Here is a 20,773-nt window from a genome sequence, read left to right on the forward strand (position 1 = left end):
ATGGGGGAAGAAGGGGAAGATCAGAGGCTGGAAGTGCAAGACCCTATGAGGTGTGGAAAGCCCTGGGTTGGGTTTGCATGGGGCTGATGTGCCGTGGCTGGGTGACAGCCTCCCACCGGGTACCCCATGCATCAGGGGGGGACGAACGCGCCGGCCTCAGCCGAGCGGCAGAGCTTGTCGCTGTGTCGGTCAGTAGCTATGGCAACTCGGGCGGAGGATTCCCGGAGAGGGATGTATTGGCAAGCAGCCCGACGGAGGGAGGACACGGAGAAAAACCGCGTGTTCCCTACAGGGAGCTGGGATGGGCTTCGGCAGCATCGTCATGCAGAGAGCCGGGGAGACGCTGTTGTCAAAAGTTGCAGTGCTTTTTCCTCCGTCGGTGGGGTAAAAGCCTCCGGTAGCATTGGACACAGTGCTGCGGCATTGCAGCGGCGTTGGAGCAAAGCTCAGTGCAGGGTGATATAAATGGAGAGGCAATTTCACTGTGTCCCATGGAAATGCTCCCATCGCTCTGGATAACCTGCAGGGCTGGAGGGGTCTGCTGCATTCAGGCAGTCTGATTTCTGACATGACACAGAACAGGTTATTTCATCCCTCGACTGGCTTGTAGCATCTCAAGAAAGCTAGCCAGCCTTCAGAGGAGGTGCAAAGGTCCATTGCTTGATTTGGCCCCAGAGCACGGGATGAATTGGATGGGTTTTGAGGTCGTCCCCAGCCCTGTTTGCCATGATTCCCCTTCTTCCTTGTTCTGGGTCTGCTAATTAATGTGCGATTCCCTGTCCACAGAGGAAAGGTCAGGTTGGGTGGGGCTCTGAGCAACCTGATCTAGTTGAAGTTGACCTTGTCTAGTTGACCCAATCTAGTCCCTGCTCATTGAAGGGTAGGTTGGACTAGATGACCTTTAAAGCTCCCTTCCAACCCAAACTATTCTGTGATTCTTTGAAAAAGAGCTTTCTCTTTTACAACCAGTTGTGATTTGTCTCTTTCTGGCCGCTCTGAGGGCTGGAAACCCTCAGAAAACACAGGCACATCTGTTGGCCTTGAGGATGTGTTCCTGGTTGGGCTTCTGCTGGTACCTCTAGTCACGTCTGAAACCTTGGCAGCACTTTTGGACACCTTTTGCAAAGCCTAGCTCCTGGGGTTAAGTGGTTTTGGGAGGCCCTCAGCATCAGTCTAGAGAAAGGGTCTTGCAGGTTGTACAATGTGCACAGCTGGTAGTGAACAGCCGGAAGATGTTTCTTTAAACTTGACGTGTCATTGCTGTGATTTGCAGCCAGGTACATCTGTCCAGCCCTTTCTATCTCAATTTTTGGTCTTCCAGTAGCTCTTCAGGCATGTCTGGTAGTCTTTCAGTGGTGACATACACATCACCATCTTTTTCACACCCTGTTGGGGAGGAGGGATGCTCCCAGAAGTTAACCCCAGGATCTGGAAACCAGGGGTTTGATTAGGTCATGCTGACATTTGAGATTGAAATTGGGTGGGAAGTCAAACTGGATGATGTGTAAAATGGGAAGGGAGTGAGGACATGGTGCTTTCACAGGAGACTTTTGACCTGATGCAAAATAGAGGGAGATAGAGCGTGGTATTGTTTTTATGGCATGGAAAAGGGAAGGACGTCTGAAGGTGGTAACGCTGCTGTACAGGCCACTTTCACAGCCTCTTTGCTCTAATGTCATGGGGAGCTATAAGCACTGATCTACATAGAGGGTGTATTTTATTTTAAGGTCTCAAAATCCTTGTGAACAATTCTGATTTAACCTGGTCCCCGTTCTGCATTTCAGCAGACACCATGTTCCAGCCCATATGAGTATTGCTCGGTGCAAGACCAGAGTCTGGAAGTGTCCAGCTTTGGGGCTATGCCCTTGGCATAGAAGCTGCATGGATGTGTTACGCAGAAGGTGAAATATGGGGAAACACCGTGACCCCAATCGCTGTGCACACTCCATCCTTCTGCTGTGTGGCAGATGTGGAGACATCCCTTGGGAAGCTGCAGAGATGCTGCAGATGTGCTCAGAGCTTCTGCAGGGACAAACAAACACACCTCAACGCACCACGGGGCAAAAGAAGAGCTGTAGTGTTGCAACTGCATGGCTTGAAGCACACCCGGGTGATCATATACTCATGAAATATGATATTGTAGGAAATTAGTATATAATCTTCAGTGTAAAACCATATGGAAGAAAGTATTTATTTACAAAATATATACATAAGTTGATTTTCCCCCTTTCTGTCACAGATTTCATTCATTTGCACTCACCCCATACTCATAGGTACCAAGTTGTCCGTGTTCAGGTGGTCTCACCAGTATCACTGGTGGGCAGCCCGTGGGCTAAGGGACACCAGTTTTTGAGTTCTCATTTCACCTCTTGAGTTTTTTTCAGCTGATGACTACAAACTCATTTTTGGACAGATCTTTTATATCACTTAGGTGTTACTAATCTCAGCATCATCCTCAGTAGCCCATTGATAGGACTCACTAGAGCTCTAGAGACATCTCCCTAGAGCTCGATCCAAATCTCAGTGGAGCCAATGAAAAAAAAACCCTATGCTCAGCTTGGATCATGGATCCATTTCTGCATGAACATCACATTTTCAGCTTGCAATAGTACTCACTTAGGTCCTGCATCACATGGACCAGCATTGCCGTTTGGGAGAAGGGCTGAGGTCTGCTCAGTGGAGAGAAGGAGCTGTTTCATCCCTTCTCTAAAGGACACAACCTGCCTTAAATATCCCACAGGCAGTTTAAATTTACAGCACTATTTTGCTCCTGTAGTTGTAACGGATACCTTGCAGGAAGGGACATTAGGACCATCCCATCTGAGTGGTTGTACAGCACCGTATTTCATCCACGTAGTCTCGTGCCGAGTCCTTCACTTGTGTGTGGCTAAATCATTTTGCATGCTGGAATTGGAATTCAAAGAGATCTTGACATAGTGGAGAAATAGCCTGAAATAAATAAGAAGCCGCTCAGGAGAGGTGAGGGCAGGGTATGACAAGGAGGTAGGAATCATCAGTGATACTCGTGCAGACGGAACAGCTGGGACAGGAGCAATTCTGGAGTGAATCACAAATCACATGTCAGTAATGTTATTGCATTGAAAAAAAAAAAAGAAGAAAATCAAGCAACAAAAGCACTCAAACAAATAAAAAAAAGGACTTTTTGGCAAGTAATGTACTGAGATGTACGTAGAGTAATTTGACATGTAATTTAGAATCACAGAATCATAGAATTGCCTAGCTTGGAAGGGACCTTTCAGATCATCTAGTCCAACCATCAACCTAACGCTGACAAAAACTGTCACTAAACCACATAGTGGTTTGAGATCTAAGCACTATGTCTACCTGTCTTTTAGATCCCTCCAGGGACGGTGCCTCAACCACTTCCCTGGGCAGCCTTGTCCAATGTTTGATAACCCTTTCTGCGTAAAAATTTTTCCTAATATCCATCCTAAACCTCCCCTGGCACAACATCAGGCCATTTCCTCTTGTCCTATGGCCTGTTCCTTGGGAGAAGAGCCCGACCCCCACTGGCTACCCCCTCCTTTCAGGGAGTTGCAGAGAGCGAGAAGTCTCCCCTCAGCCTCCTTTTCTCCAGGCTGAACACCCCCAGCTCCCTCAGCCGCTCCTCACCAGACTTGTGCTCCAGACCCCTCACCAGCTCCGGTGCCCTTCTCTGGACACGCTCCAGCACCTCAATGGCTTTTTTGTGGTGAGGGGCCCAAATGTGACAACCCAGATGTGACATCCTTCCGCATTAGTAAAGCCTCAGGTGGACTCTTTTATTCAGGTTTTGGCATAGCTATGAACCAGAGAAAGTCCTGGACGGCCATTAGAGAGGTCAGGACCATGGAAGGCATGGTCATTGCAGAAAGCTGGAAAATATTGAATGGCTTGGAATAGAGAACAGAGCGCCGCGGAAAAGTGGATAATTGTCTTTGCGTATATGAAATATAACGGTCCACCGGGATGCTCGAACCTGCTGTAGTCACAGTCAGGAGGGGCAAGACTTGGATGTTGAATGTTAAAAATGTACTAAGTGCTTTGCTGGAGCAAGTCCGAGGGATATTGTGCATCTCTGGAGATGCCAGCAGGATATCTCCACAACCCCTCTCTTTGAAACCAGGAAAAATATAAGTCATTACCATTCATTCCCTGCATTGATTTTCTGTCTGCAGTGACCTTGGTGCTGCTCGCTATTCTTTATGCTCCCCAGGGCACAGGTTGGATCAAGCAATTATAGCTTTAATAAAAGATGCCTGGGTGTATGCGTGATGACATTTGATTCATATTATATTGATGGCTTCTGCTGATCATCAGTCGTTACCCCACTGCCTCCTGCCATGCTCCCAGTCCTTCATCCCATGTTGGGGTCTGGCTGTTGGAGCCTTATCCCATACTGGACTTTGTGTGTCTTTGCGACCAAGACCAAATAACCCATTAGTGGGCTCAGAGCCTGCTAATGTGTGCAGAGCTGGTGATTTGAGGTCAAAAAAATCATTGCTCGATGGCAGAGGTTAATATGGGACCACTGACCCTGCTCTGCCCATGTGAAAACCACCACATGGGGAGACCTTGCATGGGCACGAGAGCCGGCTCCATGCGGGCATCGCGGAGATCGATTGGAAAAAAGGCCTATCATTCGGGGCAGGATCAGGATTCGATCCGACAGAGCAGAGGGAGCATCGAGTGCAGCCAAGAGTCGCCTCTTTTAACTGCTTTAGCTTCGCTCTCAGCAGAGGAAACCCAAAGTGACAGCTTCAAGGCAATCATATTTCCCCACCCTCCTTCGGGTTGATTTTTCTCTCGGATGGAATGTTAGTTATTTTTTTGTAATGCAATATTTAATTATTACTTAATATAAACATTTTATGAACTGTTACAACGGGTGAATTATTTATGGGAGGGGAAGGAGTGCTCTTTCTGAGACTTTCTGCTCTGTCGGTTGCAATAAATATCAATCTAGGAGCGTGTTTAAAACATGGATGCTCTGCCTGGGGGACAAGAACAGTGCCTTCTTCTCTCATCTCGTCTCTCAATTAAGTACCTGCTTAATACGTTTGTCCCTAGCATGTTCTATTTCTCAATTAAGCTTGGAACAGCTCCAAAAGAAGAAGTATTTGCAGATTGTCTCATTTCCAAATGCATATTATTTATCCAGTGGATACAAATGGCTCAGAGAGGCTGTAAACATTCGCTGTGCACACAAAAGTGCTTAGTAATAACAAATTCTCCTTCCAGTTCTTTGGAGAAGGCTTATAAAAATGGTGCTTTTAATTTTTTGTCCCCAAATTTACTGCTTGTGAGCTTTTTTTTATTTTTTTTGCTTTAGGAAAGGTACTGCAGTGCACACTTGTGTGTGCTGGGGGCTGGGTTTGGGTTTTGGCAGGTAGGTGTGTGATTGCAGATGTTGCAGAAACCATGCAGGGGCAGGGGGATATGTTTTTTACATTTTACAATATCCTTCTTCGGAATCACAGAATCATAGAATGGTTTGGGTGGGATGGGACCTTAAAGATCATCCAGTTCCAACCCCCCTGCCCTGGGCAGGGACACCTCCCACCAGACCAGGTTGCTCCAAGCCCCAGCCAACCTGGCCTTGAACCCCTCCAGGGATGGGGCAGCCACTGGGCCAGGGGCTCACCACTCTCACAGCAAAAAATTTCTTCCTCAGATCTGATCTCAATCTCCCCTCTTGCAGTGGAAAGCCCTTCCCCCTCGTCCCATAGCTCCCCTTCCTCATCCAGAGTCCCTCCCCAGCTTTCCTGGAGCCCCTTGAGGGACTGGAAGGGGCTCCAAGGTCTCCGCGGAGCCTCCTCTTCTCCAAGCTGAACCCCCCTGACTCTCTCAGCCTGTCCTCACAGCAGCCTTATAGGCTTCCAAAACCATGTTGATGCAAGATACTCCCAAAAATGGCAATGGTCTCTGAGTCTCCCAGGTTTCTGGGGTTTTGTCCCAGCCTGTGCATCTCTTCAGGCTTTGTTTTCAGCATGCTGCGTTTCTAAATCCCCTTTGCTGGCACAGGCAGCCATGCACATGCCCTGGGATTTTCTTTCATCTCTTCTTGGTTTTAGCTCCCCAGTGCATGTTACGCACAGGCTCCTTGCGTCTGGCAACAGAAAACCACGTCTCTACTCTGCTTTTTCCTCCAAAGGGAGCAAATCCTACGCTTTGCGTGCTGGTTATTGCTGTGTGCCATGCCTCTCGTTTCCAGACACTCTGATTTTAGGGCGCCTTTCAGCTTCACACCTCTCCTTTGGAACAGAGCACCAGCTTTGGCAGCACAGGGCTGTCGTCTCACCCGTGTGAATGGTGTGTTTCCCCGATGGTCTCAGTGTGCTCAGAGTGATGCTTTTGATCAAGCGCGGGGAGGGCCTCTGAACGTGATGTAAAGACACAAGCCATTTTGTCTGTGCTTTGCTTTCAGGGCTTTCCACTCCTTACAAACACTGGAGAAGCCAGTTAATTATAAAACAACCGTCTTCCAGAACCTGCTTTCTCACCATTTCCCCTATAAATCTTTCCATCAAGTCCTCCTCATCCTCTTTTATTTCATGACAGCTTTCGTGCGGACAGCGTGGTACCAGCAGTGACCAGTAATTGCTTCGTTCAGCTTGCATTGGTCCTTGTTTTACCTAATTAGGAGGAGACTTCACAATACAGCCATCTGCTCCAGTGCCTTGTGCTGTCTCTTTCCCAGACTCCCCCGAGACAGCTTTGATGGTCCCAGTATTTACTGATTCAGTACCATGGGACTAATTCAGTTGTTGGGGAGCTGGGCTCATCAGGGCATCCCCATTACATCGTTGTGGATGCACAAGTGATGCTGATGGTTTCCCAAGCTTGCAGAGGAGGAAACTGGGGAAACTGTAGAGTGTTTCCTACACTAATTTTCTCGTTTCCTACAATTTATCTACTTTTGTGCCTCCTGCAGGCAGGGATAGCTTCTAAAGAGAGATGGGTGGACTGGAAGTGGCACGGACTTGAGTATTACAGCGTTAAAAGTGATATGCTTTAATGGACCTAATTCTGCTCTCCATGACTCCTGTGCAGCCCTGGTGACTTGTGGTGGTGTGTTTTATGGTTTCCTAGAAAAAAATGCCTGGGCATATTAAGCTTTGTTTCCTCTCCTCTCCTCTCCTCTCCTCTCCTCTCCTCTCCTCTCCTCTCCTCTCCTCTCCTCTCCTCTCCTCTCCTCTCCTCTCCTCTCCTCTCCTCTCCTCTCCTCTCCTCTCCTCTCCTCTCCTCTCCTCTCCTCTCCTCTCCTCTCCTCTCCTCTCCTCTCCTCTCTTCCCTTCCCTTCCCTTCCCTTCCCTTCCCTTCCCTTCCCTTCCCTTCCCTTCCCTTCCCTTCCCTTCCCTTCCCTTCCCTTCCCTTCCCTTCCCTTCCCTTCCCTTCCCTTCCCTTCCCTTCCCTTCCCTTCCCTTCCCTTCCCTTCCCTTCCCTTCCCTTCCCTTCCCTTCCCTTCCCTTCCCTTCCCTTCCCTTCCCTTCCCTTCCCTTCCCTTCCCTTCCCTTCCCTTCCCTTCCCTTCTCCCCAAAGCAGCTACTTCCCAGTGCTCCCACACTGTCTCCCTAAATTCTCTGTCCATCAGCTCAGCCCAGTTTAGTCTTTCCGTGGTGCTTTTAAAACTAACCTTCCCCACAGCCCCCAGGGCAATTTCAGTGTAATTTCCCCGTGTTTCTTCCCCAGTAATTCCATATATGTCATTTAAACTCCGGAGCAGGAGCTCTGCACCTTCCCATCCACAGAACAAATCAAATTTAAATCTAGATTTTGCAGCCCTTGAAATAAGACGGTATCAAGGGTAAAGATGGGGGGCGGGGGGGAAATCCGACTCAGTCCTTCATTTCTTTCCCTTAGCTCAGTAATCCTTTCTTTTAAGATCCTCGCTCAAGCCTCAGCTCTCCTCTTTCATCTACTTAGCTTACACCCAGCTCTATTATGGTTCTTCCAGTTAAAAAAAGAATTACAACCTCTTAATTTCAACTAAAGAAATATTGAGTGGGTACATTGCAGAGAAAGGCGTAAAATGCAAAGCAGGATTCAGCCCTCTCTCTCAAAGCCAGCAACAGGCTAGTCACTTTTGCCTGCTAAAAAAAATACTTTAGATTCATTATATGTATAAAATCTTGTAAAGAAATAGCACGAGTTCAAACACGTACACACACATAGGCACAGCAGAGGCAGGTGATCGGACCAAATGTAGGTTAATCTGGCGTTCGTCCACGTTCTGTGCTGCGTTATTCGAGGCTGTGTGGTTGTCACGCGGCATATGTCGTGTGCAGCACATCTCCCTATGCCTGACTTCACCTGCGCGTGTTGCACGCTCGGGACACGGGGGAATTGCAGCTCATCAAGCCACAGAGCCGTTTGCTGTGAAATATTTGTCGTGTCGGATCTGGTACCCCAGCTGATGGATTCAAGGGATTTCTGGCAGAGTAATTCTTGGAAAAAAACAGTGGGAAACCGCAAACCTGTGTGTGGGATGCCGCTCGCAGGCATGCCTTGTGGATGGATGGTGTATAAAAGGCCATGGACTTGATTTCACTTTCTTTCTTTGAGAATAAGATATTATACATGCAAAGCATGTATATATAAGACATTTGGAGTACATGTTACTTTCTGTATTTTACTTTGTAGACTAAAATAGGATAAAATTGGGTGTCTTTGGAGCCTAAGCATGTGTGTGCTTCGCTTTCACAGGTGATATTTCAGCTTGGAGGCTCTGAGCTGTTGAAGTGTAAGATCACTTAGGAAGTACTTGGTTGTTACTACACTCAGATCATAGAATCATGGAATCACAGAATTGTCGAGGTTGGGAGGGACCTTTCAGATCATTGAGTCCAACCATCAACCCAACGCTGCCAAAACCACCACTAACCCATGTCCCTCAGCACCACGTCTGCCTGGCTTTTAGATCCCTCCAGGGATGATGCCTCCACCACCTCCCTGGGCAGCCTGTTCCAATGCTTGATAACTCTTTCCATGTAAAAATTTCTCCTAATATCCATCCTAAACCTCCCCTGGCACAACATCAGGCCATTTCCTCTTGTCCTATCGCCTGTTCCTTGGGAGAAGAGACCAACCCCCCCTGTCTACACCCTCCTCTCAGGGAGCTGTAGAGAGCGAGAAGGTCTCCCCTCAGTGATGTCACAGATAATAAGAGACCATCCTGGTTACAGCTTGGCTTCTAAGCTGGCCTGCAGGCTCCTCTGTCTTGAAGGCATCTAGGAGACGTACCCATTGGGGTGAGTAGCAACTGAGGCTGCGACCTTGCATCAATACCTCCATCAGCTCTGCAGAGGCTTTGAAGTGGGAAGGGGGGTGCTGGCAGGAGACAATAGGGTTAGACAATGTGTTTGCCCACCATGGGCAGTATGTACAGAAGAAATACATGGTATTCAAGATTTTCTTTGCATTGGGCTTTCAGCAGCATGTTACTGCTTCAGCCCAGTGCAAGGAAAAACTTGAATACCACATATTCTGGCCACTAAATTTGCCATGGGGCTTGGTTTACTGCTCTTCTACTTAGTGGTCAAAGTCCTTGTTCCTCAGTGCCTCCTCCATGAATGTTCATGGGGATCCTGGTTCATGATCTCCCTTTTCCTAGCATTTGCCTTCTTGTCACCTTGGACATGTAAACCTTTTGAAATAGGGTGGCTGGCTTTTCTATTAAAGCCCACGCCAGAATTGCTTTCATATATTAACTGAACCTCAGACTGTGACTAACTGGTCTCTTCATTTTTCATGTGCACAATTAAGTTCTTAGGAAACACGGTGCCCAATCATCATAGGAAGGGTATTCAGATGCAGTCGTATAGTAGCGACTACGGTGAGGAGCAAATAATAATGCCCCAAGTCATCAATGCAGTAGCAAAGCAATAGGTGCTATTTAAATTTCACCATCTTCCTCCTTTACCTCTTTTACTGCTGAATCTATTTCTGCTCCTGTGCCAGGATGAGCAATTACACTGTCATGCAGGCTAGAAATGAAATCAAAGAGCAACGCTAATTTTGAGCTGCACTGGGAACACAGAAAGAAGGGAAGTAATGAGTCCCTGAAGGGAGCAGAAAAATACAGCTAGTCGAATAACATCGCTGCAACAGAAGAGCTTCTATTTCATGTCAAAGCCATTTCCTGACCTTCCTTCAGAGACACCCATCCTTCTGCATCCGTGATTTGGATGATAATTGAATAAATTCAGACAAAATCTTACCTGTCGTGCCCTGCACTGCCCTTCTCCATTTTTTGCCTCAAGGGCGAACCTTGCGGTTCCTATGCAGCTGAACTGCAGCATCACTGAAGCATCCCCGGGTTGGAGAAGGGCCAGGATCTGGGGAACAGGAGCTGGTGATGAGCTCAAGCAGCTTCACACCAGAGCTTTCAGGAAAGTCATGGCAGGGAGTTTTTCCCTGGCAGGCTCTGCCCAGCTCTCTGAGGATAAATGGTCTTCATGAAAACCCCCACCACTACAGCACTGTGAATGGAGCAATCTGGACCAGAGCTGTTGTCGGCTGTGCTGGTCAGTGAGATGCATATATATATAGGTGAATACATATTAAAGGTGAAGGTGACCTCAACATCTTCCTCCACCCCAGCCAGGAGACAAGGGGTTGATGTGAGCTCCGAGCTACGGCACGCAGCCATGGAGACGCTCACCACCACTCGTGTAGGCATTGATCGCCTTCACCTATTGATGCCAGAGCAAAGCCAAGAGGGGGAAGGAGGCGGAGGTGGGGCCAGGTTTAACCACTTCAAAGCTTCCACCTACTTTGAAGGACTTGTGAAGAGAGGTTACCTTTGTTCAGAATCAGCACAGGATGTTAAATATATTCTGCTGACAGCAGTGTTACCGGCATTGACCCAGCCCAGTTCCCTCATCCTGATGTGCACATATCAAATAATGAACGGCGCAGAAAAGGGAGACCAGGAACTTCATGGTGGAGTCCTGCACAGAAGGGTTACATCTGGCTTAATTTGAAAAACTATGGCTCAACCAAAAATGACAAATATTCAGCTTTTTCACTGAAAAAAAAAAATCCTTTACGAAATGTTTAGCCTGAATTGTTTCATTCATATATACATATATATATATATATGAGATATATATATCTATCTCATCTCCTTGGGCAGCAGCTCTTCATTTCTATAAAAGTCTGGTCCGTCCTTGCCAAAAAAGTGACGCCTTTGGATTCGCTCCCCATCCTGCTGCTGGATCTCTGGGGTGGTCTGATTGTGCTACGAGGATGCAAAATGTAATTGCTTCATTTGACCTAAAAAGCTTCCTTTTCCCCAGCCTTAGCACATCTTGCTGCACCAGATTCCCCTCTTAAAAATCTCATCGCAGGTTCACATATAGCTTTTGCAGCATGGTTCACCAAGCTCTGATTCAGAAAGTCATTTATGCCCATATTTACATGTAAGGAGCAGCTAAGAGCCGCGCTGCATGCGCTCAAGTGTTTTGCTCAACTGAAATAATGCATTTTTAATTCGTCTCTTGTTTGTGTCTTCAGACACTTGAAACGAGGTGCTGAAAGCATCTCTCCACTGGGAATCCCACCCTTGAGGCCACCAGCTTTGGCGTGGGGATGGGCAGAGGCAGGAGGACTCCATCTGGGGACAGACCTGGCGTGCGGTGTCGCCACAGACAGCTGCTGGTTTCTCTTCATCCCATCAGATATTTGAATGAGTTCATTGCACTCAGCATGAATTACACTGAAAAATCTTTGGACTTGAAGAAGAGCAGAATTTACAATGCTGTGTTGTCTTTGCAAGGTCTTCCACTTTTCTTCATGTGAAAGTTTCTTCTCAAGGTTCTTTTCTTTCCCCATGTGTTACGGGGTGAGCCTTGTTAATGCATGTGCCTGTACCTTGATAGTAGCCATGTGGTGCACGTTGTCTTGCAAGGGAGTCAGATACATGATGCTCTTTGGCCCAGGAAACTCTCACAGGAGCACTTTGGCTCTCCTTGTGCTGTTCTGGTTTCTGCAGCCCATCCAGATCTGCCTGGGGCGACACATTTCCCAATCCTAAAGATGCTTTTGTTTCAAAGCATTCATGCCATGAGCTGTTTTGTTTGTTTAACCTTGTGGCAAATTTTACAGGCATCTGCCCATTTGGAGGACAAAGGGGATGAGACACTGCTCTTGCTCCAACCAACTTGAGAATAGATGTATAGGCCATTAAATGGGAAGTTAGCAGAGCTTCGACCTGGTCCTGACCCATTTTCCAGGGGTGAACATGACATTTACAGATGGGTTGTTTCTGCAAGGGAGCTCAGAAATGTCAGGCTGTGATCACCCTGGGAGCTCTCCTAGCAGGCTGCATCGGGTGGCTTCCTTGGTGACACCAACATTGAACTCACTGACTTTACAGGCTCGAGCATGTATGAAGAGAGCACAGCAGCTTCTGTGTGGAATGGTCTATGTGTGTCCCTTCCTCAGAAGGACCCATGAGCTTCAAGGGAAATTCAGAGAGGTATAAACTGGCAAATCTCCATGGGGCTGGGATTCACACAAGGAAAGTTCCTGAGGTCTCACTGCCATTGGGTTTAACCTTTCCTTGATTTCTGGCATTTCTGCAGTGGGATCTCCCAGCGTTATCTTCCCCTGAGTCCACGCTTTTCCCTTTGGTGGGTATTTAGCCACCAAAGGGAAATTTAGGAGGGAGGGAGGGCCTTGGGCTGCTGGGCTGTAGAAGATGCTGATGGATATCTTTTATCTGGCTTGGACTCTGCTTTCCCTGTGGCTGTCTGAGCACAGGGACTTGGGCGAATGCTGCAGGCTTAAGAGTGGAGCTAAGGTGGAGGTAGCGCTGGAAGGAAGGAGGTGGTCACGGGGGTGTTGGTGTTAAACTTGAGGTCCACAAACAATTGGACTTTGGGTGTCAAGGGTGCCCAGACGTGCCACCTAGTCTGAGTGTGGGGATTTATCTCACCTTTTCCTATCATACATGGACCTCTCCATTCTGCTCAGTGGCTGGCTATTCCTCATGGACCGTCCTCAACTCTCCTATTTCTCTCTGCTGAGAGATGAGTAGTGGCAGGGCTGTTACTCCTGGGGTGGCTCTCCCAACTCCTTTGCTCTCTGAGCTCCTTGGCCCTCTGCAGCGTTCACCGTCACCTTCATCCATGTATTTGTGACGTTTTGGACATGACAACAGGTGCAATAATTCTACCTCCTTGGAAGGCCATGCTCCGTGGCCCTCGGGCAATGAAATATCCGTGATTTGTGAGCTGCTGACTCAAGCAACTTTTATAAATGGATCACAGCATGGTGCTGCTCTGCCAAATGACTTGACTTCATCCTTTTCGGTACATTAATCATATCTTGCTCATAGCCTGCTTCAGCCAGCGCTAAAGTTACCCTGTTGAAGGCTCAGCACTTTCCTCCTTTTTCCTGACAGTGCTGTACTTGATGGGCCCTAACTAGGGATGCCCACAGATACTGGTCGCCCCCCAGCCTGCTCACACTTACTCCATTGTGCATTGTCAACGTTTCAAACTTCACATTGTTTTAGTCTTTGTGCACAATTAGGTATTGGCTTGTCCAGTTTGCTCTGTTTTTGTCTCTATATGTGTGTGTTTGCATGTCTTAGAGGTTGATTATGAATGTTTGGGAAAAAATAATCTTCGGCACCAGGAGCTTCATTATACCATTGACAGTCTCAGTGCAGCTTTACAGTAAATTATTGTGTGCAAGATAATAGCATGGGGATTAGAGGATAAAGCTGTCATTAAGCATCCATATAGGAGCTGGAGACAGGGCACTTGGTGCAGCAGACAATGGGTGGGTAGTTCTTGCACTGGCAAATTTGGGATGTCGACATGACCATGGCAATAGGAGTTGGTTGGAATTGACCTTTTAACCAAAGGGGGCTTGGGGTGGGAGACGGGATGAAATGTCTGAAGCCAGTGTCTTGAGGTACAGGGGACACGTTGTGTTGCAGTAAAGTTTCAAGCTGTCAGAAGCAGCAAGGAATCATCCAGGTCCAGGATTTTAGACTTATTTCTCTGGGAGGCAAGAACACGTTTTGCTGTTCGCTACTGCACAAGGGACTTCAGCATGGGGCAGTGTTCCTTTATGGCTGAAAATGTGTTAGGAGCCATGTTTTGGCTCTTGCAGAACAGTAACCATCGATCGGCCTTATCTTTAAAATTAATTGTGTTTGCAGGAGGATCCACAGCCTGTTTATATTGAGTCCAAGTGCAATTTTTCTGTTCGCATTAGAAAAGAGAACAGCTTTAGGATCAAAACATGCTCACGCTCCTCGTATGGGCGGTCCTTTGTGAGCAGAATTTGCTAGTCCAGTGTCTTCTGGCTGATCACAGCCAGGACCAGAGGGTCCTGGAGAGAGATTGGAGGAGATTCCTACAGTGTGGAATAGCTCCTGCTTCCACCCACAGTTTGTAAAGAACAGCTAAATGCTGAAGAGCGGTGTTAGTGATTATCTCGAGGATGTGTGGCTGAAATCTCCTTTGGTACCTTTGCATATTCTCAATATCCATCTAAACGGCCATGACTTAATTGAATCTCATTAAATGCTGGACTTCGGTGACCTCCTTTGGCATTGAGTTCCAGAGTTCGACCAGGCATTATCATTGATTTTGGGTTTCCTACTGTTTCATTTCACTGAACATCTCTTCTCCTGCATTAAGAGGGAAAAGGGAGCTGGATAATATTTGGGAGCAAACGATACTCTATTCCAGAAAGGCAAAATAATTTCAAAATCCCAGACAAATTTGCTACTTAGTTTGGCCAAAATGTATATTTTTTTTTTCATTGGTGTTTTGTTTAGAGGAATATTAAGGTGAAATGTGACATTCTGAAATATTCCTTGTGAAGCAGTTTGATGTTTTTCTTCATAAAGGGATTCATAGTCCTTTTGTGTTGTCCTGAATAGAATAAGGAAAAAATGGGATGGAAAAGAATTAAAGAAAGTAAAAAAGAAAGTTAAATTTTAATTTTAGAATGAATGAAACAATTCAGGCCAAACATTTCATAAAGGATTTTTTTTTTTCAGTGAAAAAGCTGAATATTTGTCATTTTTGGTTGAGCCATAGTTTTTCAAATTAAGATAGATGTAACCCTTCTGTGCAGGACTCCACCATGAAGTTCCTGGTCTCCCTTTTCTGCGCCGTTCATTATTTGATACGTGCACATCAGGATGAGGGAACTGGGCTGGGTCAATGCCGGTAACACTGCTGTCAGCAGAATATATTTAACATCCTGTGCTGATTCTGAACAAACGTAACCTCTCTTCACAAGTCCTTCAAAGTAGGTGGAAGCTTTGAAGTGGTTAAACCTGGCCCCACCTCCGCCTCCTTCCCCCTCTTGGCTTTGCTCTGGCATCAATAGATGAAGGCGATCAATGCCTACACGAGTGGTGGTGAGCATCTCCATGGCTGCGTGCCATAGCTCGGAGCTCACATCAACCCCGTGTCTCCTGGCTGGGGTGGAGGAAGATGTTGAGGTCACCTTCACCTTTAACAATCCTCAGCCAAGGGGAAAATGCAATTAAAATAAAATAACCAGGGTGGATGAAGCCCTATGGAAGAGCAGTGTGGTATGCGCTGATATATGTAGGGAGCAGCTCTTGGCTTTAATGGATATAGATCAGGCCACCATCTCCCCAGGCTACTGTCATCTTAAAAGAAGATCTGCTACCTATTAATTTGCAAGACGTCTGCCCCATCCTATGCAGCCCTATGTTCTCATCCGGTCTGTAGATGCCTAAACTTCTTTTATCTGCACTGGGAATTTTTCCTGTTGGACTTGGCTTGCAAAAGGTCATCTGATGCCTCATATACTCCTTTTTGTTAAGTTTCATTTCGATTTCCATTTCAGGTCAGCGCCGGGTTCCCGACTGATTCTAATTATCCTTTGTAAGGCTGGGACCAGAGCTCAGCAGAAAATTAGGAGATGTGTAATTCGCTGCTATTTCAGTTCAATCCCCTTCTTTTCTTGCCAAGATAGCAGTTCTTAAAATCTTCCTCAGCAAAATTAAGAGCAATGAAAATCCCTTAGAGAAGAATTACAGCTGGACTAAGCTGTGCCTGTTGGAAATATCCATGTTGGTGCTGGTCCCTGCTCGTGACTCGTCATTGCACCGTGAGTAAAGGTTTTTGGTCAGGTTTTAGGTGAGCTTTGAGGATGAGATCTTTTAGGATGGGGTCTCGCACGCTCCTGAAATACTTTCAGAGCTCATTTTGCATGAAGCCAAGGGGAAAATGCAATTAAAGCATTTTGGTGGTCCAGATGCCACTATGACTGGCTGATCTCAAAACAGGGAGAAATAACATTTTCAGGGCTCATTTCGGACTGTAGCTGGAATTTGTAACTTTTGGGCACCTTCCCCACAAATTGGCCTTGGGATGGTAAACAGTAATGAAGGAGGTTTCAGAACTGCAGGGGCTTTCCTTAAGCCAGGGTTAGTTTTAGTGTTCCAGGAGCAACTGATAGAATACCTTAGAGACCAGATATTTTTACTAGTCCTAGAATAGCAAAAAAAGATCAGGTCTTAAAGCTGCTGCTTTTCCTCTTGCTTCTTTGCTGCATATAAGGGGTATATAAATTCATAAAGCAGCGTCTCTGAGGAACATAAATATCCTGGAGCATCAGGCCAGTTCCAGATGGCCCAGTGTGACTGCCCTAAGTGCCGTGCCATGCACTGTTTGGACAACACGAGCTCCTGGTGACATAGGACTGTATCGGACAGACATTTTATGGAGAGTCACCAGACGTAGGAGATTTAGGTCACCTTCCTGAGATGTCGTCCCATCCTTACGTTCAACAGAGACACAGACCCCAAGCAGGGCACCTGCCTCCTCCTTCATACTTTGAATTAGCAAATTCGATGTGCCTGGCACTCAAATGTGGTGATCCAGGCTGTGAAGTTGCTAGCACACTCCTGCCTACGTTTTTTTCCAAGTGCTTTTCCAAACAATTGTTGGGCTGGGTTCAGGAGCTGGCATATTCCAAGGGCAGTTCCCAAGGGGCTGTTTTCCCTCACTCATCTGTGATGGAGACGGAGAGGATTAGGAATTAGTACTTTTGTACTAATTAGCCATGGTAAGCCAAGTGTCTGGGCACTGACGCAACCAGCACAGAATAGCCTGTGTCTATTCTAGTAACGCTTTTGTACAGTTTGTGTGTCGCTTGAATATCAAAAATAGGCACTGAGATCAGCTTGCTGCACCAGACGTAGCTGTAGTAAGTGGTCTGAGTTTCTCTCCTCCTTCCACAGCCTCTGAAAGCTTTGAACAGCAGAAATGGGCACGCTGGGTGCTTGAGTGTGGTCACAGCAGGGAGTATCTGGTCCTTCCCAGGTGTGGTAGGACTCCATAAAGACATGGCCCATGCTCTCTCACATGCTTGAAGGGACCAGCTCTAGTGTAATAGTTGCTGCTGTGAAATGATGCACATTTGCCTGGAAAGGATTCCGAATAAAATCATAAAATGGTTTGGGTTGGAAGGGACCTTTAAAGATCACCTAGTCCAACCCCCTCTTGCCATGAGCAGGGACATCTTCAGCTAGATCACGTTGCTCAGAGCCTCGTCTAACCTGACTTTGAATGTTTACAGGGATGGGGCATCTCCCACCTCTCTGGGCAATCTGTTATTTCTAGATGTGTGCCAAATCTGTGTGACATACCTGGTATTTACAAATTCCTTGTCAACACTGTAAAATATTTCAAGATCAATAGCCTCCTCTTCTCCGCTTCCAGAGAAAATCGTGGCTGAGCTGTTTCAGAGCTGGTGGACGTGGTGCATCAGCATGCAGCCCCCTAAGAATGGCTATTGGCCTATCCTTTGCCTGCAAAGCCAGGTGGATGCAGGGTAGTCAAGAGTCCTGTCGCCAAGCACAGAGGAGCTGAGTGCTCACAGAGTTTACACCCGCATTAAGACCAGCAGAGCAAGGATGGAGAAGAGCAGAGGAACTCATGCTCATTTTTAACAGTCAGGTGGGATTGGTTGTTGCTCTGTTGCATGATCTCTTGCTTTAGCATTTCAGCAGCCAGCCCATGGGAGTGCAGAAATGCATTCCCTGCCAGCCCACTGGTAGCATGAGGCTTTTCTCTGCCTTTTCCCCACCTCCTGTGTCTGCCTTGTCTGCAGAGATCACAGGCTTTTCAGGGAGCAGCCCGACTCTTTCTGCTTGTTTGCATAATGCAGTGCATAATGAGGTTGCTGGGTACTATGGTAACAAATACGGTCACACTGCTTCAAAGCTCACCTCCACATAAACCAGTATTTTATGAGCGGCAGAATGAATAATTCCTGGTTTGTGCTCTGTCTTTACAGTCCAGCCCCTACGTGGATGGTACCACAGCCTCCATCCTTTGTCTCTCGTTCTGTAGATGCAAACTATGCTTAGCTTTGCTGATTGACCTCGTGGTCCTTGTGGGTTGGTTGGCTGGCTGGCCGGCCTTACAATAAGTAAGAAAATGAACTTTACCTGGCTTTCCCTCAGTTGAAGAACACCATTTAGATGTTTCTCCTGAGCGCACTCACTGATTTTGAGGAAACATGTTGTAATTTTCACTTCTGAGATTTCTACCTCTGCCACAAATATGATAGAACATAGCTAACGGGTTCAGGAGTTGCTAGAGAAGGATCTGAGTGATAGCCATGGACAGAGAGAATTAGTGCGTGATTTTTTTTTCCTTTGGAAAGTGGTTAAAAGCACAGAGTCTACTGATGGAACAAAAGTGACCCCTAGGCTTTTGAGGAGCTTAGGATGAACTTTGAGTTTGTCAGTAATGTCTTCACACCTTTAATCCAGTTCTTTAAAGATGTTTCCTCCCCCTTTCTCTCAACTCTTCATGCAGAAGGGATATTTTAGCAACGGACTGCAGAGAAATATCTGTGGACAAATGGGTGACATTTACTGAAGAGGAAAGAAGGGGACACAGATAAGCTCATTCATGTATTACTCATTAACTGCAATAGTTTCATGAAGAATAGCGTCCTTCAAACAGGCAGTATCGCTGGGCCTTTGGCAGTATTGCCCAAGCCCAAGAAGGGCTGAATAGTAAAAGAGGGAGTGGGAAATGAAGAAATACATGGAAAATAAAAAGTAGATGTAGTTAGACTCAACACTAAGAAAGTATGGAGAGTTGGAGATGGGATTTGGCTCATAGACTAAGATACCTACATCTAGGGGTGTATGTGTGAGTGTATTCACGTGTGCGAGATGTTTGTATTCCCATCAGTGGAGATCTAGTCAAAGAAGCATTCAGCTCATCCTAAAGCAGTCACCCATCTTTGGCATAGGGAAGAGCTCTCCGAGCTCCACTGACTGTGTTGGCCAGTCCTCTTTGGCTACCACAAGGAGACTCACCCTTGCAGATATGGTGAGACCTTAACATAGGTGTGTTAGGAGGAGAAACACTTGGGACACTGTTGCAACTGGAGTTATCTTGGAAGAGAAAGATTTTTTCCATCTTTGCAGAGGGATTATGTGAATGGGAAATGTAGTACTGGGTGGGCAGGGAGCTGCACTGGTCCTGCAGGTGAAGGGACCATTTATTACTGGGCCCTGAGGACAATAAGTGAACTTCTGCAGCCTAGCCTCCCTGTCTAAGCAGGTCCTCTGATGACTGATGAAGTGTGCATGTCCATACCAAAGCTTTCCTGAGCCTCTGGACCCAGCCCAACTGCTTATCTTCATAAAAGTAAAAGCTGAATATCTCCATGACCATTTGTGAAATTTGGTTGAAGCTGATTAAGATGGTCAAAGCTATTATGGGAAGGGATTGGCTGGCAGTACCCTCACACAGGGTTTATTTCCCTAATAAACCAGGCTGAGAATGAATAACACAACTCAAAGGTGGTTGAGTGGAACAGGGCAGGAGGGACAGGGTCCACAACTTAATGGTCCCGTTGCCTCAGAGGTCCCGAAATTAAGACAAGGGCTTTGATTTCCAAGGAAAATTCACGCCTTCACAGAGGGCTTGTATCACCACCACTAAGATAGCTCCTGGCTTGCATTGGAGTATTAAGGATCTAAACACTGCCTGGGACTATGTCTGAGCATGACCCATCTAAGGTAGCAACACACTTGGGGTTTTCTCAGATGGATGGCAATTTTTAGAAAAAAAAAATGAAATGTTTTGCTTCAAAATTAGAAACATGTTGGCACTCTGTTGGGAAGAACTAAAACATGGATGAAAAGGAGGCTGTGGATGGGAACCAGAATTTGTCCAGCAGATTATAAAAACGTTTGAAATGTGTTTGTTTTTTCTCCCAAAACTCACAGCTGTGTCCAAAAGAAATGAAAGATGGTGTTATTTTTCCAATAACTCGGGAATTCACCATCAGCTAATAAAGAGAAGCCATAGCTCACAATACCTGATAAACTGTGCCATTTCCTGCTCTGCTTGAGTTTACGTCTAAGGCAGCTTTATCTTAAAGTATTCCTTTATGGAATTAACAAAAGCTGTTGTGCATCATTTTGTGCAATATAGGCAAAATGATACAATTCACTACTTATAGGCATGGGAAAGGTGTGGCTGTAGAACATCTTGTCTCTTTACATTTCTTAATCACCCAGCTAGCTTGCCTGCGGGGAATTTTGCCGAGAAGTGTGTGTCGCATGTTGAGTTGCAGAACATGAATTTTGATGTTCCTTCCTAAGTATTCTTTTCCACCATAATTTTGAGAGTCAGGAATTGTTTGCGGGTAGCCTCAGCGCAGAGGTGAAACTACAGAGACAAAAAAGCATCTGTGTTTTCAAAAAAAGGATCACTGTCACATCTTAGGCCAGCTT

The 20,773-nt window shown here is 46.5% G+C and overlaps 1 protein-coding gene across 1 annotated transcript in view; it reads left to right on the forward strand.

The window, feature by feature from the left end:
- MAP6 (microtubule associated protein 6) overlaps window positions 1-20,773 on the forward strand; it is a 49,249-nt gene that overhangs the window by 12,855 nt on the left and 15,621 nt on the right. The gene's annotated exons all lie outside the window — the stretch shown is intronic.

This window comes from Chroicocephalus ridibundus, chromosome 1 (genome assembly GCF_963924245.1).
Source record: "Chroicocephalus ridibundus chromosome 1, bChrRid1.1, whole genome shotgun sequence".
In the NCBI taxonomy this organism is placed as follows: domain Eukaryota; kingdom Metazoa; phylum Chordata; class Aves; order Charadriiformes; family Laridae; genus Chroicocephalus; species Chroicocephalus ridibundus.